This window comes from Panthera tigris, chromosome A2 (assembly GCF_018350195.1).
Source record: "Panthera tigris isolate Pti1 chromosome A2, P.tigris_Pti1_mat1.1, whole genome shotgun sequence".
Taxonomy (NCBI): Eukaryota; Metazoa; Chordata; class Mammalia; order Carnivora; family Felidae; genus Panthera; species Panthera tigris.
The window spans coordinates 6688945-6701134 of record NC_056661.1 but is presented as its reverse complement, the minus strand read 5'-3'; positions in this window follow the sequence as shown (position 1 = coordinate 6701134).

The following is a 12190-nucleotide window of genomic DNA, read 5'->3' as shown; positions in this document are numbered from 1 at the left end:
CATCCCTATGGAATTCAACACTGGGCTTTCTACCTCTTCCCCTAGTGTTGATATTGGAAAAGTCACCATCATCACCAAGAAAGGTACTCTATGGCTGTATCATAGGATACCCTTACCTTGGACACATTAACTACAGTTGGTGGCTGAGTGACTCACATTTTAGTGGTTGAGAGAGGATCCATAGCACGCAGATTGTTGCAAGGATACATTAAGCAAGAGTTTCTTTTCTTTTCTTTTCTCTTTTCTTTTCTTTTCTCTCTTTTCTTTCTTTCTTTCTTTCTTTCTTTCTTTCTTTCTTATAAACCCTGCTTTTGCTTTTTTGGTAGTGTTCCATGCTTCACCCTTCCTTTCTTTAGATTCTTTCACAATAACTCATATTAGAAAATTGTTTCCTATTCCTCCCACTTCACCTCACATTTCTAGCTCTGACAGAGTTTTATTAGTCATAGTCTTGGGATCTTTAATCATTTTATCTCCATTATTGAAGAGCACCTCCTTTGAAACAATGGCCACCCTTGACATTACTGTAAATTAAAAGAATATAAGTTTCTTTTCACAACTATAGTTGTAATTAACGTGTAGACTAGCTTTTCTGCAATGTGGCACCTTTCTCTGTCCTAACGAGCCTTGCAGAACCTCTTATCCAATGGGCATTATCTGTTCCACGGAGGAGACTAATATTTCCACTCCAATACTGATCTTCTTTGGCCCCAGAACATTGAGGCAGGGCCACTTTCCCATCTCTCTCCTGGACTGCAGGAGACATTCATAGCCCTAGACTCTAGTTTATAGTCACCTTTAAACACACCTTTATCTCCTCTGTCCACTAATGTTTTTCTGTTTTGTTTTATTTTAGAGACAGAGAGGGAGAGAGAGAAAGAGAGAGTATGCACAAGATCAGGAGCTAGGGGCAGAGGAAGAGAGAGAGAGAGAGAGAGAGAGAGAGAATATCTCAAGCAGACTCCACCCTTGTCACGGAGCCTGACATGGGGCTTGATCCCACAGCCCTGGGATCGTGACCTGGGCTGAAATCACGAGTCAGACACTCAACTGACTGACCCACCCAGGTGCCCCTCTCCACTCATACTTTCAAGGGTTCCAAGCCTGAAGTCACTGGGAAAATATGAGTTTTGGACCAGCCTTCATCTTGGCAGTGTGATGGAATTCAAGTCGATCTCTCTCTCTTACGCATCTCTCTCTTTTGCAGGGCCTGCCAGTGTAACCTCCTTCCCAGAACCCAAGCTTTCTGTGTCCGTATCAGAAAGGACTCATCACCTGAGCACAGTAATGCTGTCTTCAGCTGAGACCCTTTCAGCTGACACATTGGCACCTTCTCCGTCAGCAGCTACATCTAGAGTCCCAGGTGCCAGCTCAGCCGCCTTCTCAGCCAGTCCATTATTTTGGATGCAACCAGGCCCTAGAGATGCTCTGTCCACTGTGGCAGACAGTCTACCTTCATCAGTTTCAACGCCTTTCCCCTCTTCGGCCTCCACTACCACAGATGTTTCAACCAGCCCAGTCCCCCAGGGGAGCACTTCCTCAATGGCTACCCCGCACACAGTGGCCACCAACACTGGGACAGAGGGCAGCACTGCTGAAGGACCCTTGGTTGTGGCCAGTACTTTGGAGACATGGACCAAGCCAGTCAGGACATCTTTATCATCCAGTGTGGATACCAGAATGACAGAGCAGATTCACTTAGGAACAGAGACGAGGGCTTCTCAACTTCCTCCACACTCAACACAGCTGACAAGTAAGGACCCACTGATCCTGTACTCCCATTATTAGGGGCTCATAGGAAATGACTCTTTTCCTGAGAGGTATAAAGGAGTTATTTAGGAGTTTATTACTTCACAGAAATTCTTTCAGCAAACATTTGTCGATCTATCCTCAGTTCTAGGCACTGGAGAAGCAAATATAAATAAGCAAGTCATTGGATGACTCCAGTACCTCCAGTACCATGATAGATGTTTTAACATTACTATGATTATGACAACGATAATGCTAATAACAATAGATTTTTATTTCTTTAATGCTTATTTATTTTTGAGAGAGAGACACACACACAAGCAGGGGCAAGCAGGGGAGAGGCAGAGAGAGGGGGAGACACAGAATCTGAAACAGGCTCCAGGCTCTAAGCCGTCAGCACAGAGCCCAATGCAAGGCTTGAACCCACGAACTGTGAGATCATGACTTGAGCCGAAGTCAGACACTCAACCAACTGAGCCACCCAGGCGCTCCAGTAGCAATAGATTTTCCTAGGGCACTTATTCTATGTCAAGGCACTGTTTTATTAAGTTACATAATCCTCAGGCGCCTGGGTGGGTTCAGTTGGTTAAGCATCCGACTTTGGCTCAGGTCATGATCTCGCAGTTCGTGGGTTCCAGCCCATGTCAGGCTCTGTGCTGACAGCTCAGAGCCTGGCGCCTGCTTTAGATTCTGTGTCTCCTTCTCTTTCTGCCCCTCCCCCACTCTCTCTCTCTCTCTCTCTCTCAAATAAATATAAACATTAAAAAAAATTTTAAGTTATTTAATCCTCATTCCAACACACCTTTTTTAAAGAAAAGATGATTATAAGCTCATTTTACAGATGAGTAAACCAAGGCACAGAAGGTTAAGTGATTTGCTCAAGATCACAAAGCTAATAAGTAGTGAGAACTCAGACTACATGGCACTAGGAATCTATGCTTTTAATTATTAGGCTAAGCAGCAGTGGTCAGGAGGGAGTAGAAAAAGAAAGAGATTCTGGCATCACAGAAGCTATAGGAGGGGAGAGTTTTAGGAAGGAAAATTGTCAGTCCCATCAGATGCTTGATAGTCAAGTTGAAATGAGGTGAGTCCTTTGACAACGTGTGGGCCCTCAGGGACTCTAATGAAGGGAGTATGAGCGAGTTGAATAGAACTAGCAAAACAGCTAAATTACACATAGACATAGGCTCAATATCCCCCTTTGAAATGATTATGTTTTTATATTAAGGACAGAGTCAAACACAAGGGAAAAGTGAAGAAATTGGTGAGCAAATGAAAGATGATGGAACAAAGTATGTATGGGATGTGGGAAGGACTTGGGGCCTAGGAAGAGGTACATCCCCTCCAAGAAATCTGAAGATGAGGAAAGGAACCTCTTGGGGATTCCATTCCTCTGAAAAGTTGAATTTGGCCCCAACTTTTGTTTGGGAGACAGGTGCGCTAACCACTTTAGCACCTGCTTTGATGGACAACATCTATAGGAGGATGACTTGGTTACCTCTCAATTCACATTAAATTGATTGGTACATTGACAGGTATTGATCCGGGTCTTAAAACATGGCTCAGTAGTTGAGTCATGGGTGTTCAGGAAGCAAGGGATGAGCAGGATGGTAAGAAGGTAGAAGGGTGGTTGGGGGAATAGGAGGATCAAAGGAAGAATGGGAAAATGGATAAATGAAAGAAGGAAGGATGGATGGGTACATATAGCAATGGTAGAAGGAAAGATGGACAAATCTATGGGTGGATGAATGGGCAAATGGACAGGGCTGGTCACTCGTGGCATATAGCCCTGGCTCAAGTCCTGGACTTGAGAAGAATTGAGTTATATAGTCAATGAAGTGGATTCATTTGAACAGTGCTCTCTCTCTGGATGAGATGAATTAACCCAGGTTTCTTCTCCACCCTCACCCACAGGGACTGATGGTGTCATGGAGCGTATTACAAAGATACCCAATGAAGCAGTCCATGGAGGTGTCACAGGACCAGTCCATGTACATGTGGCACCCACATCATCTGCCAGTCCTAAAGGTAGGTTCACCTTTGCTTACTTCCCTGTAATCCCACTTGTGACCTTGTTTCCTCTTCCAGAGAGATGAGATGTTTCTTAAGAGAAAGAATAATGTGGGGTGGTCATGGGCTTCCCTGTCTTAGCTGGATCTTTGTCTAATTGTTACCAGGTGGATGTTACCACTTTTCTTCTCCTCATAACATGCATAGTGAGTTTAGTTCAAGGGTGGATATGCCAATCCCACAAATATGACCCAGTTTAACTTAATTCTGAAAATGCGTATTGATCACTCTCTCTGTGTTAGAGACTGTGCTATAAGTTGAGGATGTGCAGATGAGAATCCTTGGGCATGGTATCCTCAGAGCTCTCAGACCCCCAGGGAAACCACAAAGGAACAAAATTCCTGTGATGCAAATGTAAATGTATGCAATGAAGATGTATTTGAACTATAGAAGGAAGGCTTCATGGGGGGGATAATATTTGAACTGGGTTTGAAGGGATGACTAGGGATTTACCAGAAAGACAAAGGGAGTTGATGAAGACATTCTGGATAGAGGGAACAGCCAGCCACATGCAAAAGCACAGAGAGGGGTAAAACTGGAAATATCTTGGAGGAACAAATAATTCACCTTTGCTAAAGTGTGAGGTAGAAGGATGGAGTGGTGGGAAATGATCCTGGAGACAGCAACAGAAAACAATATTCAGGAAACCTTCTAAGGCTTGGTAATGCTTGGATACCCTTTAACAAAAAGACAAAGAATTTTGTGGCAAAAAAAAAAAGTTTGGTGAATATATTGCTCCTTCCTAAAGAACGATAGCATGCATAAATATATTAAAGGCTCTGAGAAATTCTACTGTAAAGAAATTCGTTTGGCTTTATTCAACCTAAGGTTTTACACCATTATTGACTGTGGAATCTTTCCCTCTAAAAGGCACCTGTTAACATTTCTCAGTATTATTGTTCTGTCTGAGAGTTTAAGAGGTGCAGGTGTATATGGCAAGGGGTCCTCCTCATTGTGTGGTTAAAAGGTAAAGCTCCCCATACCCATTAAGCTGTTCCTGAGATTTTTGGAGACCAGTCTATTTTACCAGTACATTTTGGAGTCTTTTTCCAAGATGCAGGCTTTGGACAGAGTCACTTCTACCCCCCAGTCAGGTTATTAGTCTTATCTTGTGACCAGGCATCTTTGATTGGGTTCCCCCAGAAGCAAACTTGAGTTAAGGATATGGGACAGGTGGTTTGTCACAGGTGGGGGATGGTCCCAGGAAGCACTGGAGAAGACCAGGAAGGGAAGTCAACGCAAGGTGCATTCATGATCAGGCCACAGCTACAGGCCACAGTGTCGGTCCCACTGGGGAGCTCTGGGAGACAGCCTAGAACATCTCAGTGTTGTCTAATCTGAGGAATGAAGCAGCTGGGGCTTTTGTCAGCCAACTTTCTTCTGTCATTGGCTGTGGGATGCTTGACCCTGCGGTTATAACCCTCAGCACTTCCAGCCTGCCTTGCACCCCAACACACACAGGCTGAGTGAACGCCCTTAGGTGTGGAGTCACAGAGGCTGCATCAGGATCCCATCGGGGTCACTGTATAGGGTATAAGTGGGGCATTGACAGGATTGACTATGTCAGGTCACCAAGAAATGAATCACTGGGTTTCATTCAGGTGGTGACCAGTATTTAGATGGCAAAGCTTCTGAGGAATAGCTAACCGTATTCACTGAGTGCTTTCAAAATAGAGCGGGGTTTCTCAGCCTCAGTCCCATCGGGCAAATAATTACTTGCAGGCTGTCCTGTGCACTGTGGGATGTTTAGCAGCATCCTTGGCCTCTACTCACCACATGCCAGTAGCACCCTCCACATATACACAGTAGCGATGACCAAAAAGGTCTCCTGACATCGCCAAGTATCCCCTGGGAGCAAAATCACCCCAGGTTTGAGAACCACTGAACCAGAGGACTCTTGTTTAACCTCTCCGGATGGACATTTTCTCCTTACGTCCTTCTCTTTTCATCCTGGCTCCCACAGGATCTTGAACTTCAGTTAGGGAATCATAGATTTCAGTGCTGGAGAGTGCTGGTTTAGCACTCAGGCAGAATGATGTTCAAATTTCCACACCAGTGGCCAGCAGCTGTGTGACCTTGGTAAATGATGAGCTCTGAGTTTCTGTCTTTCTCTTCTACAAAACTGCAAGAACAATATAATGTATATTAAGTGCTCTGATGAGGATCAAAGAGATAAAGCACGCTAGGTGCTTGGCAATTGTCCCTCCCCACCCCCCTCCTCATCAACACCAAATACATATAAAGCATTTTAGTATATCCACTCCCAGAAATGTGGGTTTTTTTTTAGATGGTCTTAGTAAAAGAGGGACATGGCTCCCCATCAGAGTCCAAATCCCTTTTATTTTGTTCCTGGACTAAGTCAATGGGCTTTGTGGTCTTTATGGAGAAGCCTCCCAATGGTCCTCCATCCTTCCCTCGGACCATTTTTTGAGGCCCCAGTCAGTAGCTGCTGTCTCGGCCAATGCAACTTTACTCGTCATCAGAATCTGAATTCCAGTCACCTTGGCCAGCTTTGGTCTAGCATGGTTCCTGGCAAATTCCGACTCAGCAAACATTTATTTTGTAGTGGAAACACAAAAAGTAGTAAAAATAGCAGTAATAACCCCAGTGAGGTAATAGTAGCCGAAGTAATGGTAATAATAAATAGGAGTTAACAGCAGTGATAGCAGGTAGTAGCAGTATTTGAGCCAGGCACCATGCTTGGTGAATTTTTATCAGCATTCTGAGATGGCCACTGTACTTATACCTACTTTACAGATGACAATATGGAAGTCCAGCAAGGTTTGGTAACACATCCATTTAGTGGGGGAGTCGGAATCTGAGTGCAGGACCACCTTCTAACGGAGCCCAAGCTCTTAAGCACAATGATATCTGATCTCTCTCAAGCCAGAGAAGACATCTCTCTTTGCATACCTCCATCTATGTATCCATTCATTCACTCGCTCATTTATTCAGCAAATATTTGTGGGCACCTACTGTATGCCAAGCAGTCTTCTGGCTACGAATAGCTCTTACCAAGCCAACCATGAGGAGTGCCACTGTGCCGATTCAGACATTAGGATAAGGAAATATCGACAAGGGAAAGATGAATTCTGACATGGATTTGTAAAGGTAGGTTCATGCTAGGGTTTGAAGAAGGGCAGAACGTAAGGAATCTGATGAATAATGGATGAGGCAGACAAGAGAAACAGCCTTAAGAAAAGGCTCGGGGGCCGGAGAGTACAGAAAATGTTTGGGAACAAGGAGTGGTTAAGAATTCATGGAGTTACAGTGCCACATGAGAAAGGGAAGGTGCGGGGATGCCTCTGACAATTCCTTCTCCCGTTCCAGAAGCATATACCCCAGGCAGACACATTTCTCTCCGTTTCCTCATGTGGAGAAAAAAAATAGCTGGTGGCAGTCCAGTAAGCGGCCATTATTTTGTGCAAACTATGTGTCCATCCCCCAATTCACAGGACTACCAACAGACTGGATGGAGAGAGCAGAGACCACAGCTCTGAAGACCACCTCTACAGCAACTCTGACCACTACTGTCTCTATCCCTGCTTCGGGAACATGGACTCTCCTCAGGACATCAGGCAAGGTGACCAGCACAAGCACAAGAGGAACGATCATTTCAACCCCAGATATTTCCTCTGATGTTCTACAGATGACCGCCTCGTTGGCCACCATACCTGGAGCAGAGACCAGCACAGAGGTTCCCAGGACAACCCCGTCTGTTTTCAATAGAGGCTCACAGACTACACCCTCACTGGTCCCTAGTTCTGATGCAGAGAACGGTCCAGCTTCTCCAACTCTGGCTGTTTCCCTTGGTGAGCCAGAGACCACAACCTCACGAGCCTTTCATTCTGCAGAGACCAGCTTGACTGGTTCCAGGGCAACCTTGAGTGTTTCCCACAGCGAATCAGACAGCACACCCACAACAGCTACTGGTTCTGGGGAAAAAGTCAGTTTAGCAGTTCCAACTCTGACTGTCTTTCCTGGTGTACCAGAAATGGTGACCTCACTGGTAACTAGTCCTGGGGCAGAGATGAGCACAGTTATTTCAACTCTGACTGACTCCCAAGATGAACCAGAGACCAACACCTCATGGGTCACCCAACCTGGGGCACTGAGCGGTTCATCTATTCCAGTTCCAAGTATCCTTCCTGGTGAGCCAGGGCTGGTTACCTCAATGGATACTAGTTCTGGAGCAGAGACCAGCCCAACTGATCAAACTACGACTACTTCTCCTGGTGAGCCAAATGCAGCAGCCTCATTGGTTACCCATCCTGGGGCACAGACCAGTTCAGCCATTCTAACTCCAGCCATTTCCCCTGGTGTATCAGGGGTGGGAATCTCACCAGTTACCAGTTCTGGAGCAGAGACCAATACAACTTTTACAACTCTGACTGATTCTCCACATGAACCAGAGACAACAGCCTCATGGGTCACCCATCCTGGGACAGAAGCCATTTCCACTGTTGCAACTTCAACTGTTTCCCCTGGTGAGCCAGATGCAACGGCCTTGTGGGTTCATTCCACAGAGAATAGCACACCTGTTTCCAGAATAACTCCAAATTTTTCCCAAAGTGAATTAGACACCATACTCTCAATGGCCACCACTCCTAGGGTAGAAGCCAGTTCAGCCATTCCAACAGTGACTGTCTCATCTGGTGTACCAGCTACAGTGACCTCCCAGACCACTAGTTCTTGGACAGACACCAGTACAACCTCTTCGACTCTGACTGAATCCCTGCATGGATCAGACACAACAGTCTCCTTGGTCACCCATCCTGCAGTGTCCAACCCAACAGTTCCCAGGACAACCCCCAGTGTTTCCCATAGTGAATCATATAGCAAACCCTCAACAGCCACCAGCCTTGAGACAGAAGCCAGTTCACCTGTTCCAACTACACCTATCTCCCCTGACGTACCAGATATGGTGACCTCACAGGCCACTAGCTCTGGGACAGATGCCAGTATGGTTACTTCACCTCTGACTCTTTCTCCTGGAGAACCAGCGAACACAGTCTCATGGGTTAATCATCCTGGAGCACAGACCAGTTCTTCCATCCCAACTCTGACTGTCTCCCCTGGTGTATCAGGAGTGGGGACCTCACTGGTCACTAATTCTGAGGCAGAGACCAGTACGATTTTTCCAACTCTGACTGATTACCCACATGAATCAGAGACAGCCTTACGAGTCACCCATTCCTCAGAGACCAGCACACCTGTTTCCAGAATAACTCCAAATTTCTCCCATAGTGAATCAGGTACCACACTCTCAACAGCCACCACTCCCGGGGCAGAAGTCAGTTCATTTTCAGCTACAACTATCTCACCAGGCATACCAAGGTTGGTGACCTTAGTGGTTACCAGTTCTGGAGTAGAGACGAGTACAACTTTTTCAACTCTGGGTGATTCTCTGCATGAACTGGAGGCCACAGCCTCATGGGTCACCTTTTCGGAGAAAGAAGCCAGTTCAGCTATTCCAACTCTGCCTACTTCTTACCCTGAGGAGCCAGATACAGCAGTCTCATTGGTCACCCATCCTGCAGAGACCAGCTCAACTATTCCCAAGGCAACACCCAATTTTTCTTACAGTGAATCAGATACCATACATTCAATAGCTACCAGTTCTGGGGCACAGACAAGTTCAGCCATTCCAACTCTGACCATCTCCCCTGGTGTACCAGAGGTAGAAATCTCACTGGCCACAAGTTCTGGGCCAGAGACAAGTACAACTTTTACAACTCTGACTCTTTCTCCAGGTCAAATGGAGACCACAGGCTCATGGGTCACCCATTCTGAGACAGAGTTCAGTTCAGCTGTTCCAACTCTGCCTGCTTCCCCTGGGGAGCCAGATACAGTAGTCTCATTGGTCACCCATCCTGCAGAGACCAGCCCAACAGTTTCCAAGACAACTCCCAATGTTTCCCATAGTGAATTGTATACCACATACACAATGGCCCCCAGCCATGGGGCAGAAGCCAGTTCAGCTGTTCCAACTCCAACTGTCCCCCCTGGTGTACCAGATATGGTGACCTCACAGGTCACTAGTTCTGAGAAAGATGCCAGTACAGTCATTCCCACTCTGAATCTTTCTCCTGGTGAGCCAGGGACCACAGCCTCAACAATCATTTATTCTGAGATCCAGACCAGCTCAGCCATTCCAGCTCCAACTGTCTCCTCTACTGTGCCAGAGCTGGTGACCTCACTGGTCACCAGTTCTGGGGTGGAAGTCAGTACAGTGTTTACAACTCTGACTGATTCCCCACAAAAGGCAGAGATGACAGCCTCGTGGGTCACCCATTCTGGGACAGAAACCAGTTCAGCCGTTCCAACCCTGACTATTTCTCCTAAGGAGACAAATACAACAGTCTCATCAGTCACTCATTCTGAAGAAACTAGTCCAACTGTCCCCAAAACAACTCCAGTTTTTTCCAAAGGTGAACCAGACACCACACAGTCAATAGCCACCAGCCGTGGGGAAGAAACCAGTTCAGTGGTTCCAACTCCAACTGTCTCCCTTGGTGCACCAGATATGGTGACCTCTCACGTTCCTACTTCTGAGACAGATGCCAATATGACTATTCCAAGTCTGACTCTTTCTCCTGGTGAACCAGCAACCACAGGCTTATTGGTCACCCACCCCAGTGCAAAGACAAGTACACATTTTCCTGGTTCAACTGCTTTTCCTCATTTACCAGAGACCATAGCCTCACTCTCTGTCCAACCTGAGCTGGAGATGAGTACAGCTCCTCCAGTTCGGACTGTTTCCCTCGGTCTACCAGAGACAACATCCTTCACCACATCCATGACGGAGACCAGCAGAGTTGATCTGGGTCCAACAGTCTCACCTGGTGTTCCTGTAGAAACAGCCTCACTCTCCACCCATCTTGGCACAGACATCACAACTATTTCAACATCAACTCTTTCCCCTGTGTTATTGAAGACCACAGGCTTATTGGCCACCAGCCCTGCATCAGAGGCCAGCACAGGTGGCCCAACTTTGACTGCTGGTGTTCTCGGGCCTGTCAGTATCCCTGAAACCACTGGTGAGTCTCATACCTTAACTTCCTGGAGCACAGAACCCTCACCACCTGTGACCTCAGTTGAACTCCTGGAATTGTCCAAGACTGTGACAGGGGACACTGTGACCTTGATAGCATCAGAGACCCCAACACCACCTAAAACCAGTCACAGAGACGGATCGAGTCCAACTGCTATCTTGAAAACCACAACTCCTGAGACCACTAATTTAGCTGCCACAGGCTCAGGCCCCATCATGGCGGAGACCGCAGCCACCTTCAATACATCTGTGGCAAGTCCCTTTGTCCCTGAGACCTCACCTGGGATGTCCACCTTGACCTCTCTGAGTGTGACTTCAGAAACAAGTAAGAATGACTTTTTTTTTACGGTGGTAAAAATGTGTATATAATATAGAATTGGCTATTTTAACCATTTTAGATGCATAATTCAGTGGCATTAATTTCATTCGCAGTATTATATGAATATTGTCCTTTTTCCAAAACCTTTAATCACTCCCAATGGAATCTGTGTCCCCATTAGCATTAGCTTTCTTTCCCCACTCCCCTCAGCCCCTGGTAACTCTAATCCACTTCTGTGTTCTTGAATTAGTCTACTTTAGATATCTCATGTATGTGGAATCACACAGTGTATTTGATTTTTTGTGTCTGACTTATTTCACTGAGCACAGTGTCTTCATGGTTCGTCCATGTTGCAGTGTGCACCAGAACCTCATTCCTGTTTATGGATGGATGACATTCCATTGTATGGATGGACCACATTTTATCTGTCCATTCATGTATTGATGGACACTCATGCTGTTTCTACCTTTTGGCTACCGTGGATAGTGCAACTATGCACGTGGGTATGCACAGATCTGTTTGAGTCCGTTTCCAGTTCTTTGGAGTATGGTCGTGTGGTGTGCTAATTCGTTAGAGCAATAGCAGTGAGGTATCACACACCGGCTGCCTCGAATGGTAGAAATTTATCAGGTCTGGAGGCTGGAGGGGAACCCCAGGAGAATGCATAGAACGTGAACTTTGGAGTCCTCCTCTCTGGGGAGCGGGTTAGGGAGCTGGGATATGTATCCGCCAACCCCCATCAATCATTGCTAGCAGGATGCTCCCTGGGGCCTGTTCATTCCCTTGCAACAAAGAGATACAGGTGCTATTGCATGCTGAAACGGTAAGAGCCAAGGGGAAGTGGCAGGAGGGTGACCAGCTTGGTTTTCCCAAGTCTATATCACTTTTCCAGCGGGAAGTCAGCATCCCAGGAACCCAGATGGTCCTGGAAAAACTGGGATGGTTGGTCACCCTATGTGGGAGGGTCTTAAATGGTGACATGATGTGTTCTCAAAAAG